Raw genomic sequence first — 13,574 nt, forward strand, 5'->3', positions numbered from 1 at the left:
AGAATCTTCTTCATAAGCATTGCCTTTATTCTACATTTTGTTAAGAGTAAATATATATGTGATAATATACGAAAAAATGGAGAATATTTAAGATAAGATGAAGAGTAATGGTACATAACCAAGTAGCTACAAATGTAAGGGCAGCGATACAGGAAAAAGGTACAACCAAGAGCAATGCACAGCTAAACTTCTTCAGTACCAACCTTATGGTAAGAGTAAATATAGATCTGATGTGTAGAAAATGGAGGGCAAAGGAAAATAAGCTGCAGAGTGATGGTACATGAACAACTACCTGTCATTATAAGTACACTGATAAAGGACATCATGTACTTACAAGAACAATGCAGAGCTAAAAAACATTGGCATTGGATATATTCTACACTAATGTAACCATTCATATAGATCAGATAATTTGGAGCGAACAATTGATAAGCAAGCTTTCATGCATACTACTGTCACATAATGAACCAGGTATGTATGCAAGTACAGTGATACAGGATAACAGGTACTAACAAGAGCAAAGCAGCGGGCAACCTATTTGCGATATCCTGTCATTCTTTTCAAACCGAAATTCTTCTTTGAGCAGATTTCCTGCAAAAAAGATCCGTAAGGCACATGCGGAAAAGTAGAAGTTCAAATTGTCATGTGATTTCATAGACAGTACCTCATCCTGGGAACGAGACCAGTGCATAACAAGGTTTTTCCATTCATTGTCTTCTAAATTTAGCACAAGGGACTTCACCGGAAATTCGTTTATAGACTTGCCATCAAAGTGTGATTTCCTCAGGTAACACCGATACTGCTGCAATGCTTCCTTGTAAAGCACAAGCAAGCTTTGCTCGTCATGACTATCTAGATTGACCCTCGCCTAGTTACAACAATGTAATGTAAATCATTGATGTGTTCAATCAGCAGAAAATAGGAAAATAATAACCATGAATAATAGCACTTACACGTAAGTTGGATAGGAAGATGTGAAAATGGTGTTTTTTTCATAATAATCTTCCCATGATGGGAATATATGCATGTAGTCCCTAACAACATTGAAAGCATTGTCTTTTAAACTGGGAATAAATGGAATGGGGTTCCAATCTGTAGGAATTGGCCGTCTCTGCAGTTGGGATAGGTTTTCGGCTGGTGGACTTGTTGTACTTTTTGCTGGAGTGGGATTTTTCTTTGTACAGCTAGTGCTATGGCAAATGAAATCGGTTTACCTTTTGCTAGAGTGCAGGTCCTGTGTGGTGGGGCTAGTGGTGTGGCCAGTGAAGTATGGGTACAGTCTATTGGAGTTGGTCCTACGTTTTGTGTCACTGGTTGTACAACCAATATAAGTGGGGTGCTGTATGATTTCTCCGGCACCACCACGTTTTTCAAGGACTTTGCTGGGGCCCTCGAGGTTCGGCAATCACCCTCTTCCTTTTTGATGTCTGATGCACAAGAACATCATTTGAGTGGAAAAACATGGTATGATGACAGATGGAATATGTATTGATAATGGATGGGCATGGCATCTCGACATATATGATGAGTATACTAAGAAGATGGCGGTGCAACAAAGTAGAAGAAATGCAAGACAACATATGCAAGATACCCGCAATCAATAAAACATTACCAAATTAGAACAGGCACCTTGATGGGTGAACAGGACACGCCATCTGCCTTTGACTCCTCGAGGTTAGAATAGTCATTAGGATCATATTCTGAACAAGAATCAACAGGTGGGGAGCGTATGAGTTTCATTGAATCTAGAATGGCACTCAATGCCTTGGTGCCAATTTTGTAAGTCATTGCAGTGTTTAGCTTCAAGAGTGGACTGCTGCTAGTGCGACACAAAGCAGCTACACAGATCATAGTGTAGATATAACGGGGAAAACCGTAAGCATCAGAGTAAAATCAGTAAAGTGGAACTTGTTGGAATATATGTGCTAGTATTGCCGGTACGGCTAGAAAGGCTTCGGATACCAGCTCTCTTCAAGTGAAGGTGAGGTATTGTTAATATCAGTGTAACTCTCAAAGGCGACACAACTCCCCGCATTTCCTTACTATTCTTATAGGATTCAAGTGGGTAGGCCACTACAAATCATATTCCTATGTTTACAAGATCCTACGAATCAAAGAGGCTCAAAGTGTCCATCACAACCGATCGTATAGATCTCAACACTGCAAATGTCCCTGCTCATCTTCAGTACAAGGAACATACTGTACTACTATCATACTCCCTCCGTTCCAAAATATAAGTATTGGTAGATATTTCCACTATGGATCACATACAGATGTATCCGGATACATTTTAGAGTGTAGATTCACTCATTTTGTTCCATATGTAGTCCATGGTGGAACCTATACAAAGACTTGTATTTAGGAATGGAGAGAGTACATATTAAAGAAGAATGGAAGAGGAAAATGGTAAAGAAGAGCAAGCAGATTTTGGATAATAAAATGTTGGTTGCGCAGTGCCCACACATGATGAACCATAGCGCATTAAGAATGCAACTCCCAGCTGTCTCTCGACCATTTCAGGCGGTTGGATGAAGATCCTACGTCTCCTAACCCTTCTTCTTCCTTGTCTATGATTCTTCCCATACAGAACACCGCACGGGCCGCCGACCGGACCACCGGTCCCACCGCCTGTGTTCCTCCGCCACCCCCACCCCCACCCCACCCCAACCCCCAACCACGTTGATTTTTCTTTGTTCGGCAAGGCCCCACAACCACCCGAGCCCCTTCGATCGCACCGGCGAACTCCGGCGAGCTCTGAAAATTGACTGACCCAATTTTGAAATTTAGTCTACTGTGATTTAACTAGTGTGGAATATAAAAGGGGAAAACCATAAGCATTGGGAGTATAGTGTTGAGCGTGCCATGGCGGATCTGAAGGTGCAAACCAGACAAAGGCAACTTCGCAACCAAGACAAGAAATCAGAGTAAAGCAATGGCGATCTATTTTCTTGCTGCGATAAATAAGTTGAGTAGATACGAAAGAGTACCGCCTCCGGTGCGACGCCGTGTACACATCTGCTGAGAATTTGACGGTGCTGCAGTAGCGATGGTTGTCGATGGCGTGGAAGCAGATCTAGGAGGGTAGACGGTGGCAGCGGGGCACGGTGGACGAGACAGTCATAGGAGTGGCGCCGGCAAGATGGACGACGGCGGGGATTAAGCGGGAGGACGGGATGCAAGGATCCCGGTCCGAAGGCGTGGATGAGATAGGTCAGTCTCTTGTAATGGACGGCAGCATCGGGGTATCAGCTCTGGCATGGTGGAGGAGGACGACGGTGGATGGGGTGGCGAACGGCGGCAGATGGAGGAGGGTGGGGTGGAGAGGGTGTTTTGGCGCCCACGGAGTACGAATGGGGAAAAGGGAGGTAGAGAGGAAGGGGGGAACCATGTATTTAGGGCGCGCTTGTCTCAAATGGGAGGAAATTTACAAACTTAGCCCCTGTTTCAAATTTCTACTACATCACAACAACATTAGTCGGTTGGGGATAGGACGGTAATCTCGCATACACCGAATATTTGCCGACGAGAGTTTGTTTTTGGCACCCACCGTGTATGAATATGAATCGGGGAGGGAGTCAATTTCGGCCGAGGACACACTGTGTTTTGGCGCCCACCGTGTATGAATCTGGGTGAGAGGCGGATACGTCATGTTTGGGTGAAATTACAGACCTACCCCTATCGAAACCTATAGAAATCCAGCAGGTAGGCTTTGCGTGGCAGGGATAGGCAGTACTAATTTCCATCTCGCAGATTTTGGTTTCGGGCGGTTACTGCGACTTTCCCCACTTCGTTCAAATTTTGCAGAGTGCACGTTTACCGTGCCAACTCAATTCGAATCCTGTTTGTATTCTTTTTTTTGGGCGGGATCCATTTTCAATTGGTATTATATTCTATATACATCATTTTTTATATAAACTTTCAAAAGCACAACAAAGAATTCTGCTCCTTTATATGTATAATATGATTTACAAATACAACGATCTCGAAATCTTAAGGTTGAATTCGAATTTTTTTAACCAAATTATGTTCTACTAAAATGTATGGATCAGTAATATCTACATATTAAATAACATAAATGTGCGTGAATTCATATGATTATGCATGTTTGATAGATCAATTTTGGTTCGAGTATGGATTACATGTATCATCATCTCGAATTCAAATATTTGAATCCCTTTTTTGTTTACTCCTTTCACGCCCATCTCTCTCGCATGCATGCTCCTTCAGGTAGCTATCACTCTCTTTTCTCCAGCTCACCCGCATGCTCACTTCATGTTTCTCCTATCCTCGCAAACATGGTCTCTCGACATCTCCATTGAGAAGTGTCACACTCTCCCTATCATTATACATTACACGGTTTTCATTATCTCTCACGTCTCTACTGTTCTCTGGTATCACTCGGTACCTAAGCTTTCTTTTTCACCGCCACACACACAGTCTCCACCCGTCTTTCACTTTGTCTTTCTCTCTATGGGATTCTCTCTCACACCCTATATGTCTCTACATATGACTCATACCACTAAAATTACTCTCTCTCTCCCCCTGTAGACACATCATTTGTTGTTGTCTCCTTTTCGTCTCCATCCCAGACTGACATTATTCATTTGTTTACCTATCAGACAACCCTGACTACCGTCTCCTCTCTCTCAATCTCACACAGACACACACACACAACTCCTGCTTCCACTCCCCTTCTCGACTACCGTCTCTCTCTCTCACACACAAAACTCTCGCTTTTGCACCCCGACTCGTATTTCTCTCACAAACATTTATCGACTAGCTAGCCTCTAGATAGGTTTATACACCCGCACACTCGTGCTTCCACCATTGCATACATGTCTCTCTCCCGCTCCTTGTATCTATGTAGCTTTTTCTTTCCTTCTTGAGACACGCCCTCTCGATCGTGCACACACACACTATCGCCTCATTTTAAGCTGATACCTATCGCACACACACTCCTTGTGTCTTTGTAACACATGCACTCCGTCCTCCTCCACTCTCCCTCTCTCTCTCACACACATGGGCTTTTTGCAACAACTAGCAAGATGCCCATGCGTTGCACGGAACATCAAGAAGCATTTGTATGAGTAGTTTATCTTTTGGGGGAAAAGGATGAACGAGGGAAGGCCTTATTTGCAAATGTGGAGAGGGGTGTGGGTATCTTTTTGCAAAATTGCCATAGTTTCCTTCCTATCCGTCAGATATAGATCAGACGGCCTATATTGCAGGATGGCAGGCACACGATCATCACGGACAATGCTTTTTATAAGAGTAGGGATAAAAAATAGAGATGGTGATGATGGTGGGCCTGCCATGCTGCAATGTAGATGGTCCGATTTATATCTAACGGATAGGAAGGAAAATATGGCAATTTACCCGCACTCTTCACCACATTTGCAGATAAGGCCTTCCCTCGTTCATCCTTTTCTCCCACAAGATCTTGATGTTCTGTGCAACGCACAGGCATCTTGCTAGTAAGAGTAGAAATTAGACATATACCACTTCTTGAATCTTGAAACCAACAACATTCCTCCCTTATCTCATCAAAACCGCCAAAGGAATATATTTTGAGTGAAACATAACATACTTTTAGTGATATACGTATTTCAAAACTAGACTTTTTTTTCTACCGAATCGGTGAATATGTAGTAATCTACTTTGATTGTGTGGCAACGCATTGGCACATTGCTAGTAGTTATTATAATTTTTTCGACACCAGACACACGGTGGAGTACATATACGAAGAGAAGAGGCGCACGCACGCAGTCGCCCTCTCGCTGTCTCGCACACATGAGTGTTACGTAAAGGCGACGTTAACAAATAAACCATAAAACCCTAGGTGCACGATTGCTGCATTCGCGGGTACCGGGTACGTGGTGGAGCACCTTTGTAGGAATAGTCATCTCGCGTGATAATTTGATCCGTAGGAGTTGACGGTCGAGACCACATGTGAATGACTTGGAGCGCGGTGGCTCACCAGTTGCCACAGATCGAGTAGCCACGTTTGAAATATCGTTTTTTAGCGGGGTTAAGAGTTCCAATTTTCAATGGCACGTTATAAGTAGTAAGTAGTTTTTAGAACGATTGGTATGGAGCAAAAATGGAATTCATAGTACTACGTACCTCCTTGGCATATGGTTGTATGGGTTTATGCAAATACTATGGTTTAGATTTAGATGCTGGTTTTCAGTAATGAAAATCGGAAGGGGAAACCCTTCTTTGATTAAAAAAACTACTACCCCCATTCTAGTTTACTAGTTGCTATCGTACTTTGGGTCAAAGTTTGTCCATGAATTTTACTTGTAAAATGTGAATGGAAAACGAGATTTTGTTATACCCAAACAAAAAAGGACTGGAGGGAGTGATTTCTCTGACACGAACGCAACCTCTCATAGCGCAGGCATTGAACCGGCATGCCGGCCAAGAGGGCCGCACTCGCTGCAGGCCCGGTTGAGCACGCCTCCTCGCCGCGTGCAACCAGCTTAAGACTGCCCCCTTGCCTTCATTTAATCCACGCATGTGCCGGCAACATGTCCTTCCGCAAGCCGGCAGGCATTTTAGAACACAAAAATGACTAAAATATAATTAATTTACGCATGGTCTTGACTTGTTGTGCTCGCACTGGTAGCAGGAACTAGTAGAGGTTTTTCTTTATTTATAATTCTCCTCACATTTTTTTTGGCTTTGAAGTGAATCATGGTTGTGGACATTATGTATGAATGTGCAGATATCTGTGAACATGAGTTTGATGTGGAAGTTGAACTTGGAATGTCGGGCTTGTGCGTGAACTATACCATGTCCAACGCTTTGTCTGTTATTGTTTGGAAAGTAATTGCTGTTATTACATGACCCAAAAAATTTTTTGTGCCACATCAGTAGATGCACAGACATCACAATGGGCATGCTGACTGGATAAACATTTGAACCTAGCTATTATGAAGGAAATTTTGTATTGACAACAGTTTTAGATAGCAGGAGACGCCTAGCCTGCTCTACCTCTGCTAGCTTATTTCTGGCTTCTTCCATCTCTTCTTTGGCTTGGGTGAAGAGAGCATTTGATTGCTCTTTTCGCTTCTTCAGGAACTCAACTACATTCTCAAGGGCTGCTGCACGCTTTCTTTCAGCCTTTACTAATGCCACGAGGACACGAACACCTATCGACTCCACCTGGCTTGTGTGTAATCCAGCATCATCTGGGAATTTGCACCTTGTATCTAATCCAACATCATTAGGGAACTGGCACCTTGTGTGTAATCCATCCTCATTTTGGAAACATGATCTCGAGGTTGACCATACTTCCCTCCTCGTAGGAACTGCATCTTGACATGAAGTTACTTCTTTTTTAGATCAATACTCAGAGCAACCTAGATCCATTTAGTAGAAGCCAGATAAAAAGAACTCGGAGAAGTGAATTCAAAAGGAAAAGAAATATAAAAACAGACTACAAGGTGAGAACACCCACTTCCTACATCAAGCTAAAAATGAAAGCATTAGGACGATTAAGACTCTTCTTGTTACACATCGAAGAACACCACGCTTAAGAGAAACATAAACTACAACATATACACATCGAAGAACACGAGGCTAAATGAAAGTAATTGAAAGGGTGTTACTTACCAAAGCTCGTTTTACAGGTTCGGTGCAACTCCTCTTTAACTTGCCACGCTCCTTGAAGATGTCCCGAATATCCCGTGTTTGGTCTTCATTGCTCCTCTACATGTTCACACTTGTGGTTTTAAAATCTCAACATGGCAAGAAAAATATACTACTAGTAATACTCGCGCATCTTGTGGGCAACATTAAAGCACTCGTGTGCCATGTTAGAGCATCTCCAACAGAATCGCAACGCACGATGCTTTAAAAAAGCGTTTACAGTGCTGAGATCGAGAAGTAGATACTAGAGAGTAGAGGATAGTTCTCGGCATAGATAGATAAAAAAAGATAATTCAACTACTCCTCGTCGTACGACTCCTCCTCGGTGATGTCCTCCTCCGACGTCTGACTGTAGGCGTGAAGATACCGATCATTGTCAGATTCCTAGGGCGACGCTGCTCCTAGCCTCATGTTGAATTGAGCGTCTGCTTTTCGCCTACGCTTGTCCTCGCGATAGGCGGCTCGCTCCGCCCTCCTCTTATCCCTCTCCGCCCTCCTTTGCGCGTAGAACTCGCGCTCGTTGATGATGTCCTGCGGGAAGTGTTGGCGCCACAGCGCCATGGCTTCCTCGTCCATCTCGGCGATGCCGAGACGGTGCTCCCACCTCCGGTTGTCGCGACGATCCTCGTCGGTGCTAAGCCGTGGCAGAGGCGCGAGCTCCTGCGCCCGCTCCCACGTCAGCATGTTGGGGAAGTTCAATGTTCTATGAGGCCACCAGAGGCGCCATGCCGCCGCGTCGTACGCGCGAAAGTCCTCATTGGCGGTGTTGAAATTGCCGAGGCCAAGGCGCATCCCGCGGAACCGGATCTCGGCAAAGAAGTCGCCGGAGGGGCGTGCGTGGACGCCGCGGTATCCCCAAGTTTCCGGGCGACGCGGCGGCATGGTGGCGCAGCGGCGGCGAGGGGAAAAAGAGCGGTGGCAAGGCATAGAGCGGTGGAAGGGCGTTGGATTTTATAAAGCGCGCCGGACGCCGCGCGCCAAAACTTGCGCACGCCCGGCCGCTTTTTCCCGTGCGCGCGTGATCCTTTCCCGACGTCTCTGCTATCTCTACTCTCTTCTCTACTGTTATATTTATTTTATATTTTATGTTTAATATTTATCTCTACTTCCTTTACTGTCTACTTTTTTTCTCTATACTTTTTTTTCTTGCAATATATGCCGTCTGATTTATATCTGACAGATAGGAAGGAAACAAATGGGAATTTTGCAAAACGATACCCATACCCCTCTCCAGATTTGCAAATAAGGCCTTCCCTCGTTCATCCCTTTCTCCCACAAGATAAACTACTCACACAAATGCATCTTGATGCGTGCAACACATGGGCATCTTGCTAGTTGTAAAAACCTTTCCATCATTTTCCACAATACTGGTTGCAGATGAAAAACCTACCCAAGCACAGTGCGATACAGGAGCGACGCACAATTACAAGCTGATATTCTGTTGGACAATGGAGGCTATAACCAATTACTTTTACGGGAACAATAGCACCCAGGAAATTTGAAGGGTAGGTATGAACAAAATTGGAACTGCACATGTACTGCTAAGTGATTCAATACACACATTACCAATCGAGGAGGAGAACGATGGTCGCGGCGGCCTCTGTGAGTTATGGTCGGCAACGGGAGTCAGTTCATTGTCCATGACGGTGGTACTTCTGTGCTTGGCGTCGAGTTCCGGGAAGCAGATCCGAGACCGTGGAAGATGATGTCGGGGAAGAGGCTCGGTGTACAACGACGACGGTGGACCGGCTCCAGTGCGGCGTACGAGGTCATCAATGAGGCAGATGCGCTACGGTGGACGAGTGCGCCGATGTAAAGGGGAGGAGCACGAAGGCTGCGGTGCCGTGGAGAAGTCTATTTTGCGGTGGGGATAGAAAATGGGGAGTATTCAGGTGTACTACTCTGGGTGCCGGGGTGGGGTTGGCTGGGTAGGGTGAACCTAAAGTTACGAAAACAGCCCCCTACCAAGCGTCATCCGTAGGCCTGTTATGAAGGCTATGATGGTAACTTCCCACTACACGAATCAGGGTCGTGGGAGATTTTCCCGCCAACCTCAAAATTGTGTGACACTGGACTCCCCGTGTGGCGTGTTGAGTGATTCGGCTAAGCAACTAGCGAGTAGTAGTAGTAAACTCTGCATATTAGGTTTGACCAAAGTCAAACTTCCTAAAGTTTGACCAAGTTTATAGAAAAATATAAACATTTACCATAACAAATATGTATGATGTGAAAGTACACTCAATAATGAATCTAATGGTATTTATTTGTTATTGTATATGTTAATATTTTTTGTTATAAGCTTTCTGAGAGTTTACAAAACTTGACTTTGACCAATGCTAATACGCGGACTTAAATAAAAATGGAGGGAGTACACATTTGTTTTCTTAGTTTGTAGTGAACTAATCATTTGTTGAAATTGTGAAATAAATATATTAGGCTATTGACTTCGAATGTAATGGTCTATACAATTCAATAGTTACAATCATTGTCGAATCCCAAGATGTATACAAGGTCTATAGTACTTCACAACATGCTCAAACTCACACAATCCAAGTCAAATGAGAATCTAAATGCATTTCATAGTTATTACTTTGTAGGATGCAACAAAAAAAACCATAACTCTACATCACCATTATAGAAGCAACATTTTGACATATCCCAATGTGTGAATGAAACATACAGAGAGAGCTTTTGAAGATGGAGCAGATAGGGTGGGAAAGGTTGTATGTATGTGGACGAGAGAGTAGGAGACATAGAGAGAGAGAGATAGAGAGAGAAAGAGAGAGGAAGAAGTTAGGTCTGTGAGAAAGATGGCGACATGTAATATACGTGAGATGCGTGTGCATCTGGATTCTGTATACGTGGAAGGAGAAGAGACAACATGTTTGATGAGAGAGTTGGAAAAACATGGACGAGAGGGGAAGGATTTCGTGGGTTGAGGGATTGACAATTTTGTGCGGGGGAGAGAGGGATTCGTAATTTTGTGCAAGAGAGAGAGGGTGGGGGAGGAGTCAGTCAGCTGTCGTCACATCACCCTTCTTCCAAATAAACCCGCATTCCCTAGCGCGGTGTAGTCGCCGTCTTCGATTTGCTCGATGCCCTCTTTTAAGATTGAGGTGTTGTGCATGTTGGGGTGCAAAGAAGCACAAGCGAGAGTGGTCGCCGTATAACCTTGGATGGGGATGGACTGTGTGCTCGGGGGAGTGTGTGTGTGTGTGTGTATGTGATATTGAGAGAAAACAAACCTAAGGAGAGAAATGGGTATTCACGAAGAGATTGTGCGGGCCTTGAGGTGGGCAGGGGCCGGGTGAGGGTGTCAAAATGTGCGCGTTGATGCATGTGTTGCATGCGATCGCGCAAGGGACGGACGAATTGAGAGAGATGGTTTGTTGTGTTACGGATGCTCCTCTCTCTCTCTCTCTCTCACACACACACACACACAAGTAAACTAGAAGACCGTTCTCTCATGTATACACAACGTATCGGCATCTGTCTATGTCTCACTCATGCATGATCATTTGCACATTCACACCTCTCTATGTCTGTATCACACGCACACCGTTTCCACATTGCCCTTCTGCCACAACACACATATTGACACATACACACGTTCTCTCTCAGTCACACACACAAAATAAGTATTAAAAAAACTATGGCGCACCTAAAACGTCCAAATCCAAATAAACACGAACTAGAGCTAAATTCAAATATATGGAAATACTGCAGTGTCAAGAACTTTCCCAGAAAAAAAAGTTGAGTAATATTCCAGGATTGTTTTCACACACACAAAAAGGTTCGGTGGATGTCCTTCGAGCGCGACAAGGTGACGCACCGTTCGATCAACCGTGCGGCCGTGGTTCACGCACTTGCACAGGATTCCGTATCGTGGCTGTGGTACTAACTTCAAAAAAAACTAATAAAAGCGCTGCCTAAGTCTAATGTTTACGTGTACTAGTACGGTTTTATTTTAAGTTTGACCAACCTTATATAAAACTAAAGTAAGCTCCCACACGCGCACTCATCAATATGGCGCCACCGCCGTTGCGCATGCCGGCGCCTGCCTGCTCCGGCCAACAATTTCTCACCCATCACCGCCGTGTCGCCGCAATCTCTGTGCCATGAAGCCGAAGGCTCGCCCACTCATGTCGTCTGCAGTCCCTCCTCGCCGTGCCGCCGCGCTGTCAAGCACGCGCGCAGCTGGTGGAGCCGCATCGATGCACACAACGTACGAAGAGGAGGACGAGCGCGTGCTCCAGCATGCCGGCGAGGAGGAACTAGCATGTCATTGTCGTCTCCGCCCGCGCGGAGGAGGCGCGCATGGTGGCTGTCCCGGCGGAAGCTGGTCGTGCGCGAGTCGAGCCCGCAAACCGGGTGCAGACGCGGAATCTACCTTCGAGACCTTGAATGCCACGTGGATCCTGCAATCTGAAGGAGCAATTTGTGTCAGTCGACTCATGTGAGCCGTTTGATGCAACATGGATTGCTAGAAGGGCTTCTTCCACCTCTTCTGCCGTCTTCTTCCTTTGCTCTGTCAAACTTCTTTCACAAATCGACTGACCCAAATTATACTACTAGTACGAACGTATTAAGTATAGTAGGAACACGAAGATACGAGCAGTAGTACCGACTGCAAGAAGAACAATCGTAAGACATAGTACTAGTACTACTGTACGTACTAAAGAGTTCAAATAACGAGAAAGAACATAAACATAGTTCTGCTGGGGCCTCAGCACAACACACCCTTGAAAATAAACTAAGCAACTAGTCCGCTTGAAACTGAAGTAGAACCAGCATGAGCGACGACACTTCAACCTACTCGGAGTCTGAGTCCATGTCCACGACTTCGTCCTCGTCCCTCTTCCTCTTCCTCTTCGCCGATGCTTCTTTGCTTGAACCGGACACTGGGCTCTACTTCTTCATCCAACCCTTGTAGATATTTAAACAAAGGTAGGCATCCATTGCTGCGTACAGGATATGATCTTCATCTAATGTCTTCGACTCCCATGCATGATGAAACTCGTGATGAGGTTTCTTCAGTTTAGAGTACGAAGGATCAATCATGGCTGCTGCCAGGGTCAGCATTGAAGGTTGAGAGGAGGACACCAGGCTTGCCTTCTGGAGATCGAAGGGCTGGCCTACAATGAGACCTATTTGACGCAGGACATCCCTGTCGTTCTTAAAGCCTACAGTAACGAATTTCACTCTTTTAACCTTGAGGAAGTTCTTAAAATCCTGGCACTCAACATCGGCATGGCATATGTGGTAGACCAAGCAAACATTATGCATGCAAACCTGGATCACGGTGGGCTTCTTCCTCTCTTCGTCCTTTAGATCCTTCTCTTGTCCCAGGTGTACTCAACATCTAGCCCAGCGACCCACTCATCCGTTGAACTGTTGAACATGCGTAGGAAGCGAGCAAGCCATGCTTTCACCGTCGCGGATCCACGTGTGTGGATGACGATGAACTGATCGCCGGTGATGGCTCTAACCTGGTACTCAGTGGCGACCATGGAGATTTGGGAGGCCATGGATTTTGGAGGAGGGTTAGGAGAAGTTGAACTGTTGTACCCCGCAAAAACTCGGAGCAAACTAATGTGAAAGGACGGGACGACTGGGAGCAAACTGTTGTGAGGTAGAAGACAGGGATGAGTAGGGCGTGCGAACGATGTGGGATTGCTGGCTTGGCCGGTGGATAAACGACTGCAAGCCCCCAAAGAGTTCTCGAGAACTATGCGGGACCCACTAGATGTGATGTCTACTAGACCCATATCGTAGGCCCGACGGTATAGCTTCTTCCTGTTTGCACGCCATGCCGGCGCATGGATGTAACTTCACTTAATTTCGTCAACCGTCGCGCCTCTCACGACCTTCGCCTCCCTCGCACGGTCGCGCCCTTTGAGACTTCGACCGGCTATAAATGA

This window comes from Triticum aestivum, unplaced genomic scaffold (genome assembly GCF_018294505.1).
Source record: "Triticum aestivum cultivar Chinese Spring unplaced genomic scaffold, IWGSC CS RefSeq v2.1 scaffold1764, whole genome shotgun sequence".
Taxonomy (NCBI): domain Eukaryota; kingdom Viridiplantae; phylum Streptophyta; class Magnoliopsida; order Poales; family Poaceae; genus Triticum; species Triticum aestivum.